The sequence below is a fragment of the Synchiropus splendidus genome, chromosome 14 (genome assembly GCF_027744825.2).
Source record: "Synchiropus splendidus isolate RoL2022-P1 chromosome 14, RoL_Sspl_1.0, whole genome shotgun sequence".
In the NCBI taxonomy this organism is placed as follows: Eukaryota; Metazoa; Chordata; class Actinopteri; order Syngnathiformes; family Callionymidae; genus Synchiropus; species Synchiropus splendidus.
Window position 1 is genome coordinate 14,981,924 of NC_071347.1, and position 24,546 is coordinate 15,006,469.

Genomic DNA, 24,546 nt, shown 5'->3' on the forward strand with positions numbered 1-24,546 from the left:
TCTTGCTGCGAGTCCACAACTCCGCGTACAATGTTTTGACCCAACTTATTAAAAAAAACAACACAAACAACTAGCCATCTAAACTGAAATACAGTTGGTGTTCTGCAAGGTACGATCCTTGGTCCTCATACTATCATTGCAAACGGTCATGGCGATAACACCACGCTAGCAGATGATATGAACCCTCCACCACTGGCAACTGGCTGATAATTTTAACACTCATTCTTCAGTTCGATGGACAACCGCAACATCTCCTGAATAAATCTGAGGGTGAAGCACGTCAGCACGAGACGTGTAAAATGACTGGTCTCCCCCGCGTATGAGACGAGGCGTCCTTGTTCAAATGTTTTTATTTTGGGGACAAAGCCCCATTCATTCATATTGAGATTTGTCTGCGTTAAATTGATCTGAATAGAAATGCGGTCTGGAGTGGCCGGGTCTCTATGGAACAGCACACTCCACCCCCTGGCCAAATATCTATATTGTCCACTTCTACAGACTGTGCTTTGTAATTATAATATAATTCATTATGTCTATGCTGCGTGTGTCACAAAGGGTGAGTCCTCCCTAAAATCCTCTTGCAATGTTCAAGCTGACCCAACACATTCTTGTTCCCATTTTGAAGGCTGTGGCTTAGAGGGACCCTCTCACACCCCCGTGAACAATAGATTTTCCTATTTTGCTTAATAAAGATATCACACTGAAATCTGACAGCTCTCGCCAGCCTCCGCCGCTGGGAAATCAGGGGCGTTATCCCTGCCATCTAAATATGTCTTTAGATCTAAAAAATATATATATGTGTGTGTGTGTGTGTGTGTGTGTGTATATACAGCTGATGTCAGTTTAGTTGCATTGAAAAACTTCAACGTTATTTGCTCTGCTCCTTTATCCTCCAGCTGAGGAGGGAAATATAATCCAAACAGTGGTTGAGGCATCAGCCAACTTTTTTTTAAACACCTCCATTGGGTGGAATTATCTTTTCCAAACACATTTCCTCTGAATGCATCCAAAAAAAATCCCAGTTTCATTTGGACTCCACATGCTGTTTCATTTAATCCCCCTGCTTATTAAAAAAATAAGATGCAGCATCTTGGACAATGGAAAGGCCAATCTGCGTGAGGCACAATGGCGAGGTTAAATTGTAGGTGCTGTGTGCGCTGTGTCTGTATTAGGCAGTATTCATATTTAAATACATGCATTCCTACCACTGTACGCAGAACAATAAGACAGTGCCTTTTGCTGAGTCTCTCTGTTTATTTAGGTTCGTAAATTCTGATGGCAAACATTTTTACGTCCGTCCTTTGGAACAACTGTATTTGTGTGAACGGATTTTTCTATCGTTCCGATTAACTTTACTGGTGTAAATTTTATAACCAAAGTGCCGTATGAATATTGGTAGAATGTCTAAAGCCAGCATCATCTACATTTTTGCAAAAGCTCCCCTGTTTCAGAACAATTCTGATGCGCAAAAATATTTGGTTTATGAGTGATGCTTGTTAGCGGTTAGTGGAAACATGGATTCTCCCATGTGATGTAGACCATGTAGTGAGGCCTCAGTGCGGCTTTTTAGAAGGCTTCAAGTGTGAGAGTTAGACAGTTTAGTGTGGTGAGATTGTTCATAATGAAATGTTTTCACTTTTTTTCCTACTAAACCTATAAAAACAGGATCAAAATAACTTGTTCTGGAACAATGTACTCTATTCATTTCCATTAAGACGGAAAACTTACCTTGGTTTGTAAGTGCAAAGTTAGCTTTGAATCTACACATTATGTTCATGGGGGTAAAACAAGTGAAACATTGGGAAGGAAAATCTCATTTGGTTTGAATGCAGAAAGGTTTATCAATAATCCTGCCTTTCCCATCAGATAGTCGTCCACCTTTGCCTATCTTGCCCATCCTCCCTGCTCACGCCTGTCCTCGGCCTGTTGTCATTTATCCATGGACCTCATTGGTTGCCCTATCCTCCTTCTTCCTGGTGTCTCCAGCTCCAACATTCGCCGTCTTTCTCCACATGTCCGAACCATCTGGCCTCCCGAACTGAAGCATACGTCGGCCAAACACTGGGTTTCCCACTGTGCATTCTACTGCATGTGACTGTAAATGTTAGGAGGTAAGCATGGGACAGTGAGCGTATGGTGGTGGTTTTAGTAGCAGGTCAAAGTCAGTTTTCACTTTCAGTGTTACGATAAATGTTGTTTTTTTGTCAGTATTTACTGTTGGAAATGTTGTCAAAGGGTGACCGTATTGGATCAGCACTGACAGTACAATCAAACTGAAATATATGGCAACAAACACAGTTGAGTGTAAAAACTATCATTAATGTTACGCTACATTCTGTAACGTAGAGTGAGCCGGTACGACCAGACCTGTTAAATAGCTGCCTTGATATTCATTTCTTACTTGGAAAGTTGAGCGAAAGCTTGATGGGCAAACTGATGAGCAGAATACTTTTGAATACATACAAAAAGAGTGGTGATTGAACATGAAAAATGAATGTAGAATTGAGACAATTTGACGGGCTTTATTTCAGTTTTAACAGCGCTAGCCTGCTACTATGCTAACCTCACGTTGTTTCAGTTGAACTCTTTAATTTACATCTATCTTTGTTAAAATAGTTAAAATAGTCATTAGCTATTATGTGACATTTGTAAGGGAATACATGAATCATTTGCATAATCATATTTGGACTTCCTAAACTGGAGCTAGCAACATGTAGCCTCATAAAAGATAGCATAAAAGATTGCATCTTCACGCTGTATTTGTACAATCTTGCGATACAATACATATCCCGATATAGGAGTGGCGATACAATACATTGTGATACATCGCGATACTGCAAGTTCAGCAATATATTGTAATAAGAGCCATCATTTTGAGGGGGGGAAATCAGATAATGCTGTACAATATCATGTGCCTGAAAACAAGTTTATTGTTATGATGTCAGTCGAGTTCTGTTAAATTCCACACTCCAACAGAGGAATGAATCAACAAAATAACTCCACGGTACATAGAGAAAATATAGCAGCGTACCCAAGCATTTAAGCATTAACTATTGTTGTAGTCAACATACAATTCCGAGACAATATCACACAATCAATTTCAGCAAAAATATCAATGTGATATTGCACAATCAAGTATCACAATGTTTGATCATGTCAATATTTGCTTAAACCACCAATTCAATGTACGATAATAAAATAGAAACAGAAAGTGTTGATTCAGCGCCACACTTGATAGCATATATAAGGTACATGGTATTTACAAGAAGCAAACTATCAGCAGTTTAGAGACACCCAGCAACACAGATAAGGATGGACGGAATGCTCCCAACTTAGAACTGAATCAGCCCGGAATCGAACTCACAACCTCCTGCTAGTCCACTTCTGAGAAATAAAAAGAAATCTGTCAAATCTGCTGAGATCAACAAGCTGCTATCCCACAGATGGTCAGTTATGCTAGCAACAAAATATCAGTTTTTGTAATATAATGCATGGCAGCAATTGTCTGACTGTCATGGCGGATGTAAACACTGAAAGTTTAGACAACAACTCAGAGGCAACAAGAAAAAAAATGTAAATACAAGAAAGAAAGTAAGTAATAATTTACAGTAATAAAAGAAATGTAACTAAATAATGATTTTATCAACATATTTCAGCCCAGTTGGACCTGTAATTTCTATTCCTGAGAACCTTTTAAACCTCCTCATGTCTGCCAACATTTTCAAAGCAGCATTTGCCTCTTTCAAACGGTGCAGTCCAGAGGAATCGTCTCTCATCTGACCACTTCCTCCTCTGAGGAGTCGAGGAAACAAATAATTTCCGCGGCTATATTCCGAGCGCGTCTACGAAGAGCAAGGCATCCTGGGAGTGGGCCGCTCAGTACAGCATCTTCTGCGAGCGCAAATGGGCCGGCGCACCTATCCAATTAACACCCCGCCTGCCAATCCCTGTCAGGTCACACGCCGACTCCCCTGGCCGCGCTCTACCTGTCTCCGCCGCCGCCAATCTAGAATTAACGCCACTTTTCACCTGCTCGGGCGGCGGCGGCGTAGATTAGAGCGGTGCTGCGCGGAGATATGCCGGGCTCTCCAAATGAGGGCGCCGGGGTTAAGATTTCAAATGCAGCGGGGCTATTGTTTTGCCACTTCTTTAATATTAATTAAACTCTGAGGTGAAAATGTTCTTTAACAAACTCGCTCTTAATTCCTACACAAGTGATAAGAGATTTTATTTAATGAACACCTCCATCTTTCACCTTCTCACTCCAGCCTGGACCCCAATAAGACCAATCATCTGCCCGGGCTAAGTAGGTCTTTTTTGCAGCATAAATTCAGACAAATATCTGGAATAGATGGAATACTTTTCAAGATTGAAATATTATCAGTTGGGCTTCCGCCTTAATCCTTAATGGGATCTGGAAGGTTTCTCGTACCAGGTCCCAAACAAAGACCTCCCCTTAGTAAGTGCATGGCAATGACATTTGCCTCTTATTGGAGAAGGTTTGGTCGATAAATCCCCCGTGAAATTATGTGTAAATTGAAAAACCCCATTTTTAAAATCTCCATAAATAATAGGAATGTTTACGGTTAGGGTTAGCCAACTATATATATAGCAATTTTTGTGTTTCGCTCAACAATAATTCAATCATGAAAAAAAAAAACCTCCACAAAAACCATTATGTATTGTAGTAAAACATCATAAGTTTCACTCATGTGTATCACTCATGGTGTTCGATGGATAAGTCAATTTCACCCAGCAATATTGTCACCTAATATGATGTAATTTAATGACCTAATAAATGTTATGCCATACAATTGCATTCAGGTTGTGTAAGAAAACATTTTTTACATAATAATGTTGCATTATACATTTATATTTTTGAATCGCTGCAGGGATCATTCTGTATACACGATGTATATACATGTGTGTGGATTCCTCACTCAATGCTTCTTTATTTAGTCTTTTTTTCACATTTTTCCAAATGTATGACATTGTTAAATTATTAAAATATATTTGACAGTTTATTACAAAAAGGTACACAACAATCTAGTTTATTTTTGGATTGTTCACCATTAGATTTTTACAAAATTCGAGACCAATTTTGTTAAAATTTCTGGTCACTTGGCCTCACTTTTTTGTCCCTTTTTCATGCTCAACAAGTGTCATACTAGATGTAGATTAATAAAATTCAAATATGTGTTGTCTAATTTGACCTTTTTTATAATGTTATATAATTTAATGAGGATGGAACTGATGGAAGTATTTCAAAGTTTGACCACTATTATTCATTCTTTCACTCCTGTGTGTTCACACAGTCAGGAGCCTGTCCCAGCTACTCAGGGCGAGAGGTGGGGCTCTATGCACAGTACTGAACAGTAGTTCCAAATGAAGTACTTGCAAGTGTCTACATATGTCCTGCGGCCATATAAAGGGACTGGGATGAAGAATATAATCCAGGGGTTCATGGTGGAACTCTTACATGCATTCAGTATTCCTAAGATGATTCGGCTAACAGGAATATTTAGGGCTTAGTTCTGCCAACGTTGTCGTCAGAACTGCTCTGTGCAGCAGGAATTTGATCCCGTTTGACGTCTGAAGGTGATCGGCGCTGATATCATTTCCTCAGGTTGATCGTAGGTACGTCTCTCCCGTCACGGGACGATTGAAACCATTTCAGACGGATCACTTTCCACAAGGATGGAACGTGAAAGGCTACACTCACTTTTAGGCGTCCCAGAGGAGCAGCGCTTGGAGAGGCCAGCCGGCACTTGAAGAGAACCTCCACACCGAGGTGAACATCTAACCGCGCTGATATTGCCCCACACCAGTGTTCCACAGTATTGTGCGGCAGCAATGCAAGAGTCAAACCCGTGCAAATTTGTCGGAAGAAGAGCACTGCATGCGATTTAGAAATCCTTTACAGCGTCTTGTGTCACGCGACAAAGTTGTGGTCTGTTAGCACTTCACGGGTGTCTACATGATTAAGATTAAAGCGGAGCACTTTGGTGAGAACGTCGAGTTGATTTGAGCGAAGCTTCCCACCGAACAGTGGCCGACACAGGCCACATGCTGCTCCTCCTGACACCGCGGCTGAATTAAGACATCAAGCACTGAAGCTCCCCTCACCCGGGAGGCTTCCCCCAGGCCCCAAGTGAAGATCTGTTTTTCAGATTATATATCGGATTAGATGATCTCACTCCTCATTAAAGTTTTCAGTGCAGTGGTGAAGTATGAGTCAAACCACCACCTTTGTCCCGCTTCATAATCACCCAAGATCATTTCATTTAATGAGGTTGTGGAGTCCAGCTCAGCTATTTTGGGGCGAGAGACTGGAGACACCTCGGACAGGTCCCTGGTTTATCACAGGCTACAATAAGACCTACAAACAACCTCATCATCTGACAGTTTTCTAGTGGAATTTCTGGTCTGTGGGAAGAAGTTGAGATGCAGACAACAGAGACTAGTGACGTGAGATTATGAGAAATACTCCAACTAATATCAATGTCAAGACCTTCAAACCCGAGTTGAGACTAAGACCAAGGAGGGGGGCAAGTCCAACACCGGGACCAAACTGAAAACAGAACAAACTACCACTTTGTTCCAATGTTTGCATTTCAATTATTGATTTATTTAGAAATAATTAAAAAAAAAAACTACAGTTTGATATTGTTTGGCAGTAAGAAATTGAAATGTTAGTCGATATGACTAGTAAGACTATATCGGGTTTTGTCACGGCCATGGTGTTGCTCCTCAGGCTTTCAAAGTCTTGGTCTTGGACTTCATGTCTATATGCACTGTTTCCTGGTCTCCACTTGGTTTCAGGCTTTTAATGTCTTGGTCTTGCCCTTCGTATTTGTCTTGGTCTTGACTCTGTCTTGGGCCTTCAGAGCCTTGGTCTTGGACTCGGTGTCTGTATGCACTGGCCTTGGTCTCGGCTCCATCTCAGACCCTCACAGTCTTGGTCTTGGGTTAGGTCGACAACAACACTATCTCCAACCGCTCATGCTACCCATGATGCACTGCAACAGTGAAATAAAGGTGAACGGATCCAATACATCTTAAACTGTATTTTTTGTTCTTTTGTTTTTTGAGGCTTAAACACTATTTTGGACTTGTTTATGCTTATTGCTATTTAAATTTTCTTGTATTTCTATTTCTGCTTTTATGTTTGTTTGAGTTGCCCATTTGGAATTGTAGCGCACTTCTTTCAGCAGTTCCCACTGGGGGTTTGTCACAGCAAGTGGGACCCCTCCTCCATGTCCCATTGCCATTCTCTTCTTCCTGAACCTGGTATCTCCAACATGTGAAAAGTACTGACACTTGCTGTGTAACTGAAGCTGTAGAAGCACATATATGGACAACAGAGAAACGTGAGCAAGTGTCTTTTGAAACCACACGAAACGAGTCAAATTCACTCTCGCGGTGAGGACTCTGCATGTAATTTAATCCTCGGTAAATTCCCTAAAACTGTCACTTGTTTTAATTAGCACTCAACCACTGTGGGGGATGAAATAACAAAAAGAAAATATTGCGTCAAAGTCAGTGAAGTGGTTTTATTTCCTTCGCTGCAACTACAAAGAAGTGAAAATGAATTATGTCCTACTTCACTCTGCTTTGATAGTGGACCGCTGCGTGGAAAGACAAAAAAGGATTTGCAGGAGAATAATACCGGAGCATGAAAAGTTATTAACCCGTTGCGGTCCGCACCCGACAGCATTAATAAAAGACGAGGTATATTTTTCTTTTGTCCAGGTTAAGAGAGTGTTTGGTTTCCTTTTTTACAGTTTGCGGTAGCTTATTTTTCTGGCAAAGGGTCCGCGAGGCCTACTGGGACCACTTAAAAGTTTATGCAGAGCACCGGCCAACTTGGACAAAAAAAGCCTTGAAGTATACACACACTGGCCCCTTTCTCCGAGCCTCTCAGCTCAGGCTAGGGGGAGTGTTGTTGGTTTACGAGAGGGAAAATAGCCTGAGCCTCCTGCAAAAGTGAAATGGGATTAGGGCCTTTGTTCGGGCCACAATGGTGAGGGGAATTAGCAATAGTTGTAGGCACTTAGAAGAGCTCTCACACAGAAGCTTATCCCAGATTTTGCACAATAATCATTTGAATATCAACAGTGTTTTGCAACTACAGCGCTAATGTATAAACCTCCCTCTTTTAGATATCGAAATCCCCAAAGAGTCCCCGAAGACAATTATTAGCAACAGCGACAGCATATAAGTAGTAGTGCGTACTACTTATTTTTCAACATTTGGAAGGAAAATACAGCAAAAAATGACATTTATTTCGTCTTAAATTTTCAATTTTTAAAACTGTATTTAAAGCTCTACAAAAGTCTCTTGTGAAAGAAGGTTAAATATAAACGGAAAAGCTTTAAATCTAATTCGCGTCTCCTTCTTTAAGCTTCAGTTCAGGAACTCCAGTCGGAATTTAGTTCCTTGTGCGCGAAATTATGACGTTTCACTCAGTGGACCGGAAAAGTGGGCGGAACATTCGGGACCATTTCGAATTGATTGAAGTTGTACTTGGAGATGCAGACGTATGGATGTGAGTATTTGGTGTTGCACAAGTCAGTGTTAAGTTAAGTTTGGACATCTCTCTCACAAAGTGAGATTTGTCTTTATCCTCAACAGGATGGTCAAGGAATCCAAAGGGAAAGGTGTATTTTTTTCATCCTTGAGCCCTTTAAATGTAATGTATAACTATTACAAGGGTCATTTATTTGTACTTTAAATTCAACATTAAGCATTTACTCATACATTTTTTTTATTTTTTTTTATTTACTTATTATGACTAATTTGTATTTTATTATCGGAAATAATGTGCCATATGAGAAGAGGTTTTTGTATCACCATCTTTAATGCCGTAAATATTGCAGTATTAATTGCTCAACCATTTGAGCAATGGTTAATATATCTAGCCATTTTTTGCATGAGTCATTCAGTTTATTAAATTGTGCTCAGTGATATGGAGTCCCCCAAGGTTCTAGTCTTGTAACTCTTAAACTCCATGAATTTAGCGGTATTCATGCTTATAAATACATTTTTTTCAGGGCAGGCTAGCATTGTTTTTCAGAGGTGAAATTGAATGGTCTGCTCAAAATTGTATTTTTAAATGATAAAAAAACCAAGGCGTAGTTGGTAGTTCGACACGTACATCTCATCTCAGGCTCTGTCTGTGAGCCTCCAAAATTAAGTATTTTGATCACAAAAGTTCCTGTTTCCACATATTAGAAACTCCTTTCCGTTGGACTGGTTAATGTAGCTACATTGACTTCTAAAAAGTTGTGAGCCAAGCTTCCCGAGATACTAGATTTTACATAAAACATAGGTATGATGGAAAAAAAAGCCTTTCATCTAATAAAACTAAAATGAAATTGAGGAAACTAGGTGTTCTCCAAGGGTCTGTTCTTGGATATTAGATATATATATGTGTTGCATACCAAAACCATGCTCATGTTCTAAAGAATCTGTCCAGTTTTTGTCGTACTATTGGCGGTATTTTCCCAATGGCATGGAGTTATTTCGGTGCTGTTGTCCGCCACGTCAGATTGATGTGGTGTTTCTCCCCAAAATGACACGGTGACTTGAAGAGCTCCGTCTTCACACCAGTCTCTCACGACTGGAACTCCAAAAGTGTGATGGCCTCAGCGTTTTTTTGGGCCACGCAGTGAAAACGTATTGTCCAAATCACAAAACATTGAGTGAGATCAGCAGACTTGTCAAGAGGCCCTGGCTTGAATATGAATGATGAGAGAAGAGCAGGGTGGTCTGAGCTGCGTTTTTGGTCTCAGGCAGGTGAAAATAAGCTTAACTGTCCTCGCCAGCTGCAGAGTGGCCAGCGCGGACTGAGAAAGAAGAGTTTGCTCTGGTCTTTTGTTGGCATGAAATAATATTTAGCTCTGCGTTTTACTCAAACCAGACACTTAAATATTAAAGCACAGTTTATTTTCCAGCCGCTTGTTTTCTGTCAGACTGAAATGAAGACGTATCTCCTCCCCTCTCGACCTCCTTGTCCATAAAACATGCATGTTCGCTGGAATCACTCGAGTGTCCGCGGAGTTTCTCGCATTCAACTGGATACAATGATGCACAAGATGAATAAAGTTATCTCCGCGGCTGAAAGAGTCGGCGCCGGTAGGAGGGAGCTGGGAGGTTCCCAGTGCGCCGGGCTGAAAAGAGCTAAGCTTTGAGGGCCGGAGCGGCGGGGTCAGTGCCCAGCTGCTGTCAGGGGTGAAAGGGACAGCGGCGGGCCGGACTGGCTCAAGAAGCCGAACAAAACCACTGGTGCCAAATAAAGACATCCCAATTGGACGTTGACAGGTCCTTTCCCCAAGTTGCCGAACACATTCTAGACACTCTGGTTTGTATCTCCACTGTCACTTGTTAGGTTAAAGAGCTGGCCTCTAAAGCTTTTGCTCTTGGGTGATTTCTACATTTCTACACAGGTAGGATTATTATTTCAATGTTCTTTCATGTATTTATCAGGAAAATATGCTATATTCATTCTATTAAAACCTCTTAAGTGATAAGAGTATCAGAAGTGCTTTCGGTTTATATAAAAAAGTGGTCAGAGATGGAGAGGGTGGGTCTGATGTTCTGCCATTTTTTTTTTTTTTTTAACAAAGGGGTGGGAGAAATTGAAGAAATTACACGCTTGAAAGTTGGGTGGGTTTAGTCAATGGGCTGGATCAGGAAGGTGATGTGTCAGTTCAACGTTTTATTTACTTTTGAGTCCATTTGTTTTGTTCAAACCAAATTATTTTCATTATTTTCCACGGCGCACTTTTAAATGGCCCCGGAGACAACAAAGTCCAATCCAAATATATCGACACCAAACTGAAACCGAGTTGATGGGTGATTTGTTTGTTATATTTTTCTGTGTGTGGAAATGATGTTTATCAGTAAAAATAATTTATAAACCGTATAAATTAGTAAAATAACTAATAAATGCTGTGTATTATATTTAATGTTTTTATAATTTTGAATATTTATTTTTTTATTACAATTTTCCGTCCACTTTTAAGAACAGAATATGGCATTAGGCGTCACCCAAGGTACAATATTTGGACCTCTTTTATTTTTTTATCTTTTCTTTCTTTAGTTTATTATATATTCTGGTAGATAGAATATGAAAATAAGATACTTTTCCGCCTTATTTGAATGTTCCCAGCTCCAGATCTAAATATGCAGTAACAATGATCGACTGTCAGAATGAAGCTAAAATGACTTTAATAGACATTTCTTTCTTTTTATTGCTTGTATTGGACAGGAAAAATGGCTTGTGCGGTTTCTTAGTGTGCAGAAAATGAGAGTTTGAATTTGCAGGCTAAGTAGGATAATAATCAGGCCACATTATAAGGAATTGGAGGTTCATTTTCCCTGTCAGCACTGGCGGAGCTTTGCCCAAAGAAGTGCCGACCTGTGCAGATGGGGTTCAAAGCCAATTTCCATGTAAAGGAAAAAAAAAAAAAAAAAAAAAAAAGACAGCGCTTCCACGCGCCTCAGAAATCCCTCAGACTGATCAGAGAAAGTGACAAGCCTGTCTGTTCACGCAGATCTGCTGCTGTAGGAAGATGGAAGTGTACAACTGTACAACAAACAATCTGTCCCGGTTTGAATCGACTAATAGTGTTGTTCTCATAAACCCGCAGGCAATGACATACACACGATAGATGCTTCTGTCAAGTGCGCTGTCAAAACGGGAAATACATCCCATTATATGTGTCATACAGTAATTACACAAACTGTAAAAAAAAGTGCTCCTTTTCTCTCCTTCTGTCTCTTTTTTACTCCTCCTTTCATCAGTTGTGTGTCAAGTGTCGTTACAAAGCTTTAATTCTCCCCTGAAAAATCACTTCAGCCATTCATCATCCGCTCGCATTTAAATTCTTTTTCCTTCAGGCTGCGTCTTTATTGGCACACGTGAATAAAGAGATCATTAGGATGGCGGGAACGTGTTTGATGATGACGATGAAAACAAAAAAAAAAAAAGTATCACTGTCAGCGTCGACGTCACTGCTCATCATGTTCGCTAAATTACCATTTATTTTTGGAACGCTTTTCAACGTCTGCACTTGACAACACTTTTTAAAAAAGATTATTTATTTCTATGGAACCTACAGCTTTCTTTTTTTCCTCCTCCAATTTCCACCCTGCCACAAAACTCCCGCCACGTAATTCTCCCTCAGGCTGCTTTCATCAGCCCCTTTTTTTTTTTTTTTCGCCAAAAGAAATATGAAGCAGATTTTATCGGGGTCTATAAATTCACAAAAGGCCCTCGAGTTGCCCCGTGGAACACACACCTCATCTCAGTGGTGTGCCACCGCTATTGCTGATCCCCAGCTTTTGATAACGCCACCTTTCCCCTTCTTTTTTTTAATGATTTGACAGGCGTCAGACATGAGCCCTATAGATGGTCCCCTTTTAATACACTTGTTTACAGCCAGATGAAACGGGGAAAACTTATCGCACATCTCTTTTAAGACGCGATATATGTTGGGAAAGAGCGGTGGGTTGAAAATATACGGCGTCAACAGACACAAACAAACTGAAAGCAGCCTCTTACAATACTGCACTAATAAGATGTGAGTGCGGTTCGGAGCGTATTAGCTATCTGACTCTTCTATACTGCATCTCTCGAGCTGCACAAAGAGCTTCTGGTGGACGAAACCAACAACCCCCCACAATGCCCGCTAATTGATCCAGCAACACACACACACACACACACACTGATGAGGAATTATTCTGCTACTTACATTCACTGTTTCCATTTGGATTCAGGCAACATAATCGCAAACATGTTGACAGTTCTGGCAGAAATCATTTGGATCAAAATCACAAGAACGCAACTACAGATCAAGATGCTCGAGTAAATAAATATTAGACTTGATTCAAAACAACTACTCCCTTCAATACCATTAGCTTCAACTTGCATGTGAGATATGTTCCTTTGAACCAATGCTTTTGGTGACAGTTGTTTCAAGATATAAACAGACTTCTGCTACTTTTTTTAAAGGAGTGTGTTTAGAGAAAGCGAAAACAAGTGGTTACCGTTTTTTCCTTTGTTTGCCACATTGTCATTTTGGCCAGAATTGCTTTGGATCAAATGTTTTAAATGCTTTCAGAGCATGTTTACCTGTTACGTGTAAGTGTCAGGAAATGACCGTAGAAACTGAATGAACTTTTTTGGTTAGCTTCAGTGAATGTATGAAAAAAAAAACAACAACAAAAAAACAAAAACAAACAAGGCTTCAAAATACATTTGTATTTCTGTTGAAAACATTTTGTCATTAGTTTTGTATGAAGGCTGAAATATCAACGATATATTCACTGTTTTTAGTGTCTTTTTTTCGCCAAATTTTCAGTTCAGGCAGAAAAAAAAAATAAAAAATTTGTGGATGAAACTTAGTTATTGTATTGGTCATCATTAGTTACGTATACTTAGCCTTCCAAAAGACTAAGGCTACTTAACTAAGTATACTAAACAATTAAATTGAAAAATTGCTAATATTTTCGTGAGCTCTCAAGTTTAATTTCAGTATGTAGCCTTCCACATGTATTGTGTTTTTCCTGTTTTGTTTCTGGCAGAAAAGTTTGGGATAAAAACTGTGTATATGTTTTATAGTTATAATTTATTTATTGATAATTTTAACAAATGACGATGCAAGAGATTTACATTTAAACACTGTATTTATTCATGTCTGTATTTCTTTATTTCCTAGTGCTGTTGTATAGATAAACAGACTCTGATACTTTGATATTGTGGCTGTTTTCTTCAAGAATTAATTTGGATCTAAACTCAGTGCTCAGTTACACATAAACATAAGAGATTCAATAATAGTGTTAAAATAGAAATCATTTGATAAAAGAATCAAAAACTGAATTGAGAAGTAAATAAAAAACAAAGAAAAAAAAACAATGGAAAGTTGATAAAATGAAAGAGTATATTGTTGTATGTCTCTCAAGTGCCAGATAAACTAAATAAATGAATGCATGGTGCTTTCATATCGTCATATGTGGATCTTATTCTCTCTCATTCATACCAAAAACACGCTCTCTGATATGCCAGAACTGAGCCCTAAATTGATGTTGTCGAGCATGTTGGGCCTTTGTCGGAAGCTAGTCTGCTAATATAATGTCGGTTTATGTCACTTAAAAAAAAGAAGAAAAAAAAAGTCACAAATGAGCGTAGAAGCCAACGAGGGCTGACACCACGCTCGCTGTCACAAATGTGGTGTGTTTGAATTCAGTGGCGGCCAGTTGTTCGCCTCCCTCTCATCGCCCGTGACTCTCTCATGTGCATTCTGGCACGTTTGCAGTTTTCTGGCATTCAGCGGGGATCTTTGAAACGTCGTGGCTGTGGTGTCATTTCTAAAGAGGCAGGGAGAAAAAAAAGAGGGAGAAACTTTCATCACCCACGGTCGGCTAATCAATTGAAACTCAGCTGCCGCCGCCCCACCAGCCTTTCATCACGTCGGCCCCTTTCACACACTCTCCCTCTCTCTCTCTCTCTATATATATATATATATGTATATACATACATAGGTATGAACGCGCCTACGTTTCCTCTGGACAAGTTTGTTTACGCTGGCTCTGCCATATGCTTCACTTGGTCAGTCTTAATTATTGCACTGGCCGTCACCTTGCTGTCAAAACATTCCTGCTGCCGCTGTGTTACATCATCATTTCATATTTGCTATCTTTCACCTCCACCGGGGCAAAATATGATCTCCAATAATCATCGTCATCATGGCCATTCTCTTGGCGGCCCGTCGCCGCCAAATAAGCCATTTACTCGTAAAGCAGCTTCATTTATTCCACCTATTCATTTTTTCCTTGCGATCATATATCTAAATACAAATCTTCATTTTATAACTGACAGCTTATTACCTCTGAGCACATGCTGATAAATTTAATTCCGACCAGTTAGCTTCCATTTTCGGATCCCATTATCCGCTAATGTGGCGGCGGCGTGCCGGAGGAGCTCCAGGAGTAAGAGAAATAAAATGCATGTCATTATTTATGGCATCTCATGTTCACACTTGTGCAACTTTGGCATTGTTGTTATGCCAAGGCATTTTGGAGAAAGGACTTCTCTTGCTGCCATATATATATATATATATATATATATATATATATATATTTCCTTTTATGGTCATTTCATTTGTTGTTTTGTTGAATGGATTTATTGATGTATATTGGGATTTTTTTTTTATGTACTTTTTAAAAAGTAGTGAAAAGTCTCACCTGCCTTTCAAAAAAATAACAAAAAATAGTGAATTTTCAGATGCACGCATGCAGTATATATGTATATATCTATGTATAAATAAATGTGCTCAATGATGTTCAATATACTTTTAATGTTTTCAAATGTCTTGAAATCACATTAAAATTAATCATATTGATCATTTTACATCAATAAGGGCTTTTTTTTCACCATTATGTTTAGTGTTAAATGTAAATATTGTGTATTATATATTAATGTTGACTTCCTTTTTTATTATATTTTTGTCATATTTCAGTAGCTCACAAGAGTGAGTTTCCAGATTTAGTTTCATGTAATGGCATCACTGATCCTCCATATGTTAAAATTCATGGAAAATTCATATAAATATATAAGTGAAATAACTTTTTCGTTCCTTAGTTTAGACAGTTCATAGTCATTTTCATAATATCACCATATTTTAAGATAAATATCCAATACACACAAAATTGAAATGCCATAAAAAATATTTAAAATAGTGTCACAAAGAGAAATTCAAAAAATTAGTTTTGATTGATTTATTTTTTTTCAGTATCAGTATTAAGAAATATCTTTGGTCGAAGTAAGTAAACAACAATTATTAGCTTTGATGCTGCGCTGAATAGCACTCTATTAACAATGTGGCTAACAAGCCCATTATGGATGAAAGTGTTCTCAACAGGTACGAGAGGCGTCGGCTGTTTTTCGGACTCTTAGTTGTCGGCGTTTGAATGCAGCTTGAATACAGCAGCTCCTTCTCAATGGCTTCAAAGGCCAAAGCTGCAGAAGCCCCGAGAGTCGAGTTAAACAAAGATTTGCTCTGGGCTGAAGAGACGGATAAATATCATAAACCGACCGCAGCGTTTCTCCTTCATGATCACATCAATTCATCACATTCTGATTAAATTATACATGATTGTATTTTGTTGTGAAGCAAAATAAGCTCAGTTTGATTACTGTGAAAATTAGTTATTTGCTTCAGCTTTTTTTTTTTTCCTAAAACACTTCCAGCTGAACCAAATCCTTGTGTGTGTGTGTGTGTGTGTGTGTGTGTGTGTGTGTGTGTGTGTGTGTGTGTGTGTGTGTGTGTGTGTGTGTGTGTGTGTGTGTGTGTGTGTGTGTGTGTGTGTGTGTGTGCTTCAGCATGTTTGTGTGGTTTATTCCACTCACTCACTCCTCTATTCCAAACCTTCCTGTCAACAAGAAAAACATAAAAAACAAACAAACTATATTTTGTCAGTAACATTCGGTTTAATATTTAAAAATTAATGTTTACTGGGAACGATAAAAACATGTTTTGGCAAAACAAAATATTATATTTTCATAATATTGAGTTCTGATCTGCAAACACCAGCAGTCACAGATCACTTTGTTTTGAGTTTAATTTTTTTCATTTTACTTTCATAGGGTCTGTAATATTATTTAAAAATCTATTATTATTATTTTTTAACAGGAATAAACTCATGCTAACATGCTACATCATTTTGGCTATTCAGCAGCAACTTAAGTCTTTCTGCTTATTTAGTAACACTACATTCAGTACAACATATGTGTAACAACATATTTTTAAATAATCCAATCTTACTCATGAGTAAGTCGTAAAACTTTTAAAAACACAGTTTGAAATGTTTCGAAATGTTAATTTTGTGTCGTTCACCTCGCCACTTTACACTGGTGCAACTGTACTTGCATATAAACTCCTATTTCATAAACTTTGAGCTATATATTCTGCTGATGCACATAACCAGTGGACAAAACCACACAACCATTACGCAGGTTGTAGTTTAAAATTTAAAAAAAGCAAATTATTTTCCAACATCTTTTTTATAATCTTCCAAATTCATATTCAAGCGCTCAAACGTTTCTCCCTCCAGTAATGTTCAACTGTGACAGACAGATAGTTCCTCCGCGACCTTTCTTTGAGGCTGCTGGAATCCACGACTTTATTCCTGACATCATTTTCAGGGGAAAACATGAGCGTCCATTATGACAATGAGGTAAATAAAAATGGATTTATCGTTTGGCAAAACCTGCTCGTCTGCAGAAGTTTTCTCCCGAATGTTATCAGTGGTTTTGGCTGGAGAATGGCTGGAGGTGTTTTCGAGTGTAAATCCGTCTAAAGCCGCCAGCGCTGACATACACAGCATATGCTAAATACAGATAAGAGTATTCTTAATAGATGTGCAAAAAGTCTCGGCACACACACTCATGCCCGCACAGCTCAATGGACGGGCTTTGAATGTAGTTGATAAGTTGGCTTAGAGCTTGAATGCTGCATCCCAGCGCAACAATGTGCGACTGGGTGAGTCCATCACAAACTAGCCTTCCAGTAAAGACCACTTCCAGGGGGGGAGGGATTAGAGAAAAGCCTTCCAGATCAGCTTCATGTCTTATTTTCCGATTATGAATGCTGCCATGCTACTGAGGGAAGGCAGCTGAGGATCATGTGGGAGGAAATATCTGTCAGCCATGTATTTACTCACAATGTCAAACTAAAAAAGTAGCGCCAGCAACTTTTCCTCAGAGTGCATCGATATTAAATTGAACCGCCCCCCGCGTATTGCATTTATAGTTTGGACCCTTCACGTATATGACGGTGAACTCTCATTAGTTTGAACTCATATTTCCTCCCGGAATCAGGTCGTAAATGCATGGACAGCCGGGGTCATCTGATCAGTTCGTGGAAGAGACGGCTTGTGACTCTTAAGCCTCTTTCACACATTCAGGCCACTTAAGGAGTTAAAGCTCCCAGTTCAGGAGCCGCCATATGAAGCTAGTCAGTTGCTCAGACAAGAGTTTTGCCCACTCGCTTGTTTTTGATACATATTTGCACTAGAAATGCAGTTTTTAACGGTACTAAAGTCCTTACGCCATGACACATGAAGGGTTTTTTTCTATTTGAATGACATACTTCAGTATGTTTTTCTTGTACGTGGGTCACGGCCACAAGTCTCACTGCAGTACAAACATATAATTTACAAAGTTGTCACAAAATAACATTCAAAAACTGGCGTAAAGTGGTATCGGCTTCGTGATATCGGTGGCCGTCCAGTAGCGGAATCGGTCCGACGCTGGGTACCGATATTGGCCAGATTATAATGTACTTTCAAATGATTCCTTGTCTGATTTGTATTTGATAACAATAACGCTGTTGATGGTCAGTCATTAAAGAACTGTATCTGCTCGACACAAAAGTACATCAGAAAGTTGAACTGGACTTTGAAGACTTTCACCCTTTGGTACTCCTAATTCCCATCCATTATATGGTACAAGGTTAATAGTTCGAATCCCAGTCTGATAAATTGTGAAGCAAAACCTTCAACTCTGGTTATTGACCTCAAGTCAAATGGTCAACGCCTTGCATTGTTCAATCTTGTATCAAGTATTTTGTATATTAGTATGTTATATATTATGTTAGTATAGTGTGTTTTATACTTTTCAGCTTTTGAAAACACTCGTTCTACAAGCATCTTGCTCCCCTCCTTGTCGACAGTCTTCCTCTAGTGCTCCCCTTCCGTGACACTCAGTTCTGTTCGCTCTCTCCTTTGCTAAAGTCAACACAAACAAATCAAAAACACACAGAAAGTAAGAATGTTTGTCAGGCTGAGGTCCAGCGCTTGTCATTTTTCTCATGCGCCAGTCGATATTGACTTTCGTGGAGAAGAGAAAATGTTTTATCCCAGCGTATGGAAATTTCCCGGGTCCTCACTATATGTCAGCGCGGCCGTCTCTTTACTCCTTAATAAGGCGCCTTCTCCAGCCTCTACTGTAATATATTTCACCAATAAAGCAATCCCACTGCCCGCCTGGCCTTTTGACCGGCGCTGAGAAGGAGGAAAGCAGCGGGCCGCCTCTGCTAACTAGGCTTACTCTCTAATATGAGGTACCTGTCGCCCGGCTTTGCAGAGGGGGGCTTAGCAGTTGATATTTTCATTTGGCGCTGCCAAGATGCGACACCCCCGCTTTAATCTGCTGTTTGACGTTAAGCGCTCTGCTCCTGAAAAGTCTGGGTGAACTCCAACCTCAGGGTGGTGCCGTCATACAAAAATGATGCGGTGGGGGAGCGAGGCGAGCGGCTCTATCCTTGACCTCTCCCATTGGCCTGCCAAAGTCTTTCCCCGGCCCTTCTTAATCAGGTGGGACCCCCGGCCTTTCACCGCCAAAGATAGTTTGTTCTCAGCTGCGTCTTTCATACACACTGGCACAGATGTCGGGTTAAAGACGTGGTGGGAGGAAGAAAAAGATGATTAACGGAGGGGGGGGGGCGGGCGGAGGGGAGTGGAGGGGGGGGGATCATCCGAATTCCATGACAAGTGGATTTCAAATTAAAAACAGTCGCAATATGGAGGGATTCATTTCCTAGACTCCGTGAAGAAGTGCAACATTTGGAAGGGTTTCAAGTGACCCACCTGATTGTAGGCGCGTCATTTTCTCTCCCACCTGAAATGATCTGTGCGCACACTTTAGCATTTAGCTTAGCATCACTGGGCTGTCTCAATAGTTTAGATGGCAGAGTAAACCATTCATCTGTCCATGTGTTTATTTCAGTTTTCTCCCAGTTGAGTTCTGAGCTGACTGTCTAGTGTCCGAACTCTGTCAACAAAATTGACTTTTTATGTAAATAATCCATTCATTCTCAAAACTTCATGAAGCTTCAGTTTGGCAGCGCAGTCCATCCGTTTATCTGGACTATGAGTTTAAGTTATAATAAGATATTTCACTTGACCGTTTAAATCTGAACCTTTATGTGTGTGTGTGTTGAGCCCACGCTTGTTTATTGGTTGTTAAAAAATGAAAAAACACTTTCATGCTTTTTCATATAATTTATCTCTGAAATTATGAATTCAAAATCTGCAAATTTTCTGTATTTGTTTTATGCTAATTTTATGCTGTTATGCTTGTTTTTTGTGATTTTTCTAAAATCAATAAAGTCTTCAATTTGAATAATACTTTTTTTTTTTTACATTTTTTGAAAAAAAAGAAAAGTTTCAGTTTTAAATATCTAAATAAGAAATTGCATAACTTAACATTACAGTATAAAAACAGTTTTATCTCATAAATGTCATATCTCATAACTTGATTTTGATATTTTTATATTGATTTTAAATTCTAAATATGATTTACATCTTTTTTTTCTCTCATTAGCGACTCAAATGTTGAATTTATGTTTTTATTTGGCTTCTTGAGTCATGGTGTTTTATTTTTCACATTACTGATAAAAGATGTACAGCAACAATATAAAACATTTTGAGCAAAAGCTGAAAGAAAATATATGAAAAATGTAAAATATTTTTTTTTTCCGTTTATTAGATTTGAGGTCATTATTTAAAAACTTTTTTTTTTCAAGTGAACAGGGTTATTGACTTTTTTTCTCTATCCTGTCACTAAATTGCACTTAGTTACAGAAAAAAAAAAATCTTCACTCTTCATAAAGAAAACCATCATTTCTATTAAATATTTATCATTCCAGTAAATATTCAGGTGTTTGCTTGAGTTAGCACGAGCTCAGCTTGTCGATCGTCAAGCTTGGAGTGAATATGTGACGTTTGTGAGCCGATTTATCTTCTTATTTGTCAAGCCACGTCGACTCCTTCAGCGTCGTGAAACAGCTGACACGCTTGATCACAACGCAACTGGAGGCAGCAGTAAATAAGCGTCCCGCTAATAACATGTAATGACGAGTTTCCTCCTCCAGCTGCAGGAACGGCCGCCGCCTTTTGTTGTGATGTGGAGGACAAACAACCAGCCACTTCTGGCCGATCGCTCAAATGAGTTTGCCTGACTGATTGATGTGTTGAATCAATTGCTCCCCATAGCATCCATGTCAGTCTATTACCGCAGCAGTCGGTAATGATAGGCTGCTGGGCTGCAGATTGTGAAGCGCCTCTGAAGAGCAACAAAGACGAGCTTCCTCTGTGACCGACCTGGACTGCCGGCACCGTGGAGAGCTTCCTTTCTTCTCCTGTTATAGACACGGAGCATCTTTGATTCCCTCCGCATCATTTTCGCAATTATTTCTGCGAGTTTGAGTGACGTATTTATGTCGACGCGAATGTTAGCATGTTGTTGCATGTGCTCCACCTGAAAGGGCCGACGAATATCCATAACTTGTGTTGTCAGTGTTCCGAATTACATTAACTTGATCCTGAAGTTTAAGGAAGTTTAAATGAAGGTATTTTTGTCAACTCTAGTGAAACTGTCTTGACATGTAGTAGCTTTTCGCTTGAGGACTGCTAGCAAGGATTAGCTCCAACACACCGCAAAGCTAGCAAGTGGAGAATTGAATGGGTGATGAAGTAGTGACCATTTTTGAAGGAGAAATAAAAGTCATGTCAATTTTCGAGTCTGGATTTCACACTGTATCCTTAAAAAGTTTGGGTTTTGATATACCGATTCCAGACCCTGGGAAGTTTGGGATTCTGTATGAAACTCTTCATATAGTCGAATATTCTATAATGGTCAACAACTCATACCGTCTAAGAATGAAGGGAAAGTGTCTGAAAAACATCATGCAACAACATGTAATACAAGAACGGTAGCCAGTCAACGATTGTGTAGCCAAGGCTACGTGTTTGACAGGGAGGCTGTCATTCGTCTGACGTAATGAAGGTAAAGACAGCGGACGATGCCAGCTGTAGCATGTTATGGTATGAAGCTACATAAAGTCAAGGTCTTAAGGCAAAAATATCAGTTTTTAAAAAGTATAGAAAAACTATACAATAGTGTCTTTATAACCATCTGAGTGAGACGTGACTTAGCCAGAGTGGATACAGTCATCGCATTTAGACAATCTTGGACCAACTTTGTACTAACGTCGAGAGAAAGTACTGCTAACATTGATCAATGGATCAGTGTACATCTGACTTAAAACCGGTATCGGTTCGGACCAGCCAGTCGTAAGTCAGATTGGACGTAAATCAAATGCCATTCAAAATAGCTAATGCGAGGGTTATAGGTGCTACTGTAGTGGTAGATGGCTGTGTGAGATACTGTGCTGCCGTAACTGTTGTACGTGATGTCGGGCTGCTGCGTTTGGCGGTACCAGACATTGAATAAAAAAAAAACTAAGCATCTGCTGGCTGTGGTTGTAAGTACGGGTGGACGTAAGTTGAGCAGGTCGTAAGTCGGATGTTACTTGTATATTGTTTGTAACGTTTAAATATTAACGGTAATTCAACATTGACTCAAGGTATGTTTTTCTGATGTCGAAATTGTGGTTTCCGCTGGCACTCTGGTTTCCTCCCACCATCCACAAACAAACAAAGGCTCATTGGTTGCTGCAGCTTGTTTGTAGGTGTTTGTGGGTGTGGTGGACTGGTGACCTGGCTCCCCGCCTCAGACACTTGGAAGAATAGCGGAACAATAACTGATCGTAGGGACAAGCAGAGCCCTGAAAGTCGACAAATACAAAGGGTTTCTTTCCTCAGTTAGTGACCCCTCAGGAAGCCCACAATTCTGACAGTATTCACCAGCGATGGTCCTCATCTCCAAAACTGACAGCTTCGACTCAGAGGTAGAGTGGACCAGTGAGGCTCCTCCCAGCCCGGGTCCAGGGCCTTCCAAGTCCTCACAGCGACAGGTGTTTGGGCCCCTCTGTCTAACTGTCCTTTTCTGTCTTGTGGAAGCACCACAGCTCTCTTCCTGCCAACTGACTTCCATCCAAACCACCAAGTGCCAGCAGCAACTCACTTAGTTTGAGGCCCGGCGAAACACGATCCTGATGATACCTGATCAAAGACCCGTTCCATTTGAGCCGAATCTTGTCCCCAGAAACGTTTAATTGAAAATGCTTTTTCATAATTGTTCGGCACAACAATCGGCGTCCTCCTCAGCTCGACCTCAATCAGGGGCGTTTATGGCGCGTGATTACCTGCGGGGACATATTTCCATTATCAGGAAATATGCTGCACATGAAGCCCTGTTTCCTCTCCCTCTGCTGCAATTGAATACGATTCAGAGTTGGAGGGAGATGACACGAGAACTTGAGAGGAGACAAAAGGCGGCGGCTAATGAGACTTGCTTAGCGATTCAAATTTATGGAAATGTTATTAATTACAGACACCTATCTTTCATCCGACCCATTTGGTGGGGAAGTCATTAAAGCCCACAATGATGGGAGGCAAACTGGATCAAAGCCAGCGGAGCAGTCGGAGTGAAGTCCCGTGCTCTGAACCCAGGTCTGGCTCCCGGGCACCGGGCCTTATTAAAGCCACACCAGTGTTGATCTTCAATTAACCCGCGTTGTTCCGACTCTGATGCGGACTCACTGTTTTCGTGGCAGATGAAGGTTGTGTGTGATGTTGGTCCGGAGGTGACAACGCCGGCACTCGATCGCAACTTAGCCACACACGGTCAATTTAGGTGCACCTGTTGACTTGAAGAGTGTAACATCGGGACCTCTTGTGTGTCTGTTACAGGAAAAGTCGTAACAGATGGGTTGCTTTTTAACCCTGTATTATAACACGGAGAAGAGATTGGTGGAGCAGAACGTTCAAAGCATCTGTCTCTCATATGTGATTTTCACTGTGAAACAATTCAAAACAGGAAGTCAGAGAACATTTGACCATCATGGATTTAGACATTCATTACGTTTCCGTTTGTAAAGGAAAACTGAAAATAGGATTCATGTGTATTTTTATGTGGAAATGGTCAACAGAAGAAACCAAATGTATCGCCTCATCTAGCCAATAGGAAGTTTGCTTTAAAGTGATTTAAAAATAAATGTTTTTTTTTTTTTTTTTTTTTTTGAATACTTCTTTGAGCTTAGGTCTCTCTCGGAGAAATTGTTCCCCACATTTCTGGTGGGGTACCTGGGCATGTCCATCTGGGAGGAAGCATTTCCAGGTTGGCAGGACAATCGACTGTATTTAGTCCAGAACACAGTGTTCATTTCTACAGTAACAGCGCCATCGCTGCCTGAATCTGACAAACTTTAAAGAGTGGGAACTGTGGCTTCGTCGGTGTGTAACTGGTCCACTAGAAGGTTTTCCTGCCGTTAGCTAGGGTGTTCATCTGAATGTGCTTGCAATGTATTCATCACTCCAACAATGGTGGACCTTTGGACATGTACAGAGGAGAGAGAGCCGTTACATTGGTGGGAAGATGTTGAGGTTGGAACTGCCAGGCAGAAGGTGGAGAGGAAGGCCAAAGAGGAGATGGATGGAGGTGGTGAAGGAGGACATGAGGTTTGTAGGTTTGAGAGAAGAGGAAGCAGAGGACATGGAGGAGGATGATCCACTGTGGCCACCCCTGAAAGAAGAAGAACAATGGCAGACTTACCAATAGTAGAGGGTGTCCTTCAT

The 24,546-nt window shown here is 40.1% G+C and overlaps 1 long non-coding RNA gene across 3 annotated transcripts in view; it reads left to right on the forward strand.

The window, feature by feature from the left end:
* Positions 1-24,546, forward strand: part of LOC128770935 (uncharacterized) — a 128,834-nt gene that overhangs the window by 83,236 nt on the left and 21,052 nt on the right. Inside the window, exon 4 of one of the 3 annotated variants that reach the window (XR_008416560.1) lies at positions 1,987-9,492. The exons of the other annotated variants lie outside the window; for them this stretch is intronic. This is a non-coding gene — a long non-coding RNA (uncharacterized LOC128770935). Of the gene's footprint in view, positions 1-1,986; positions 9,493-24,546 lie in introns of those variants that run through there. 3 annotated transcript variants of the gene reach the window in all.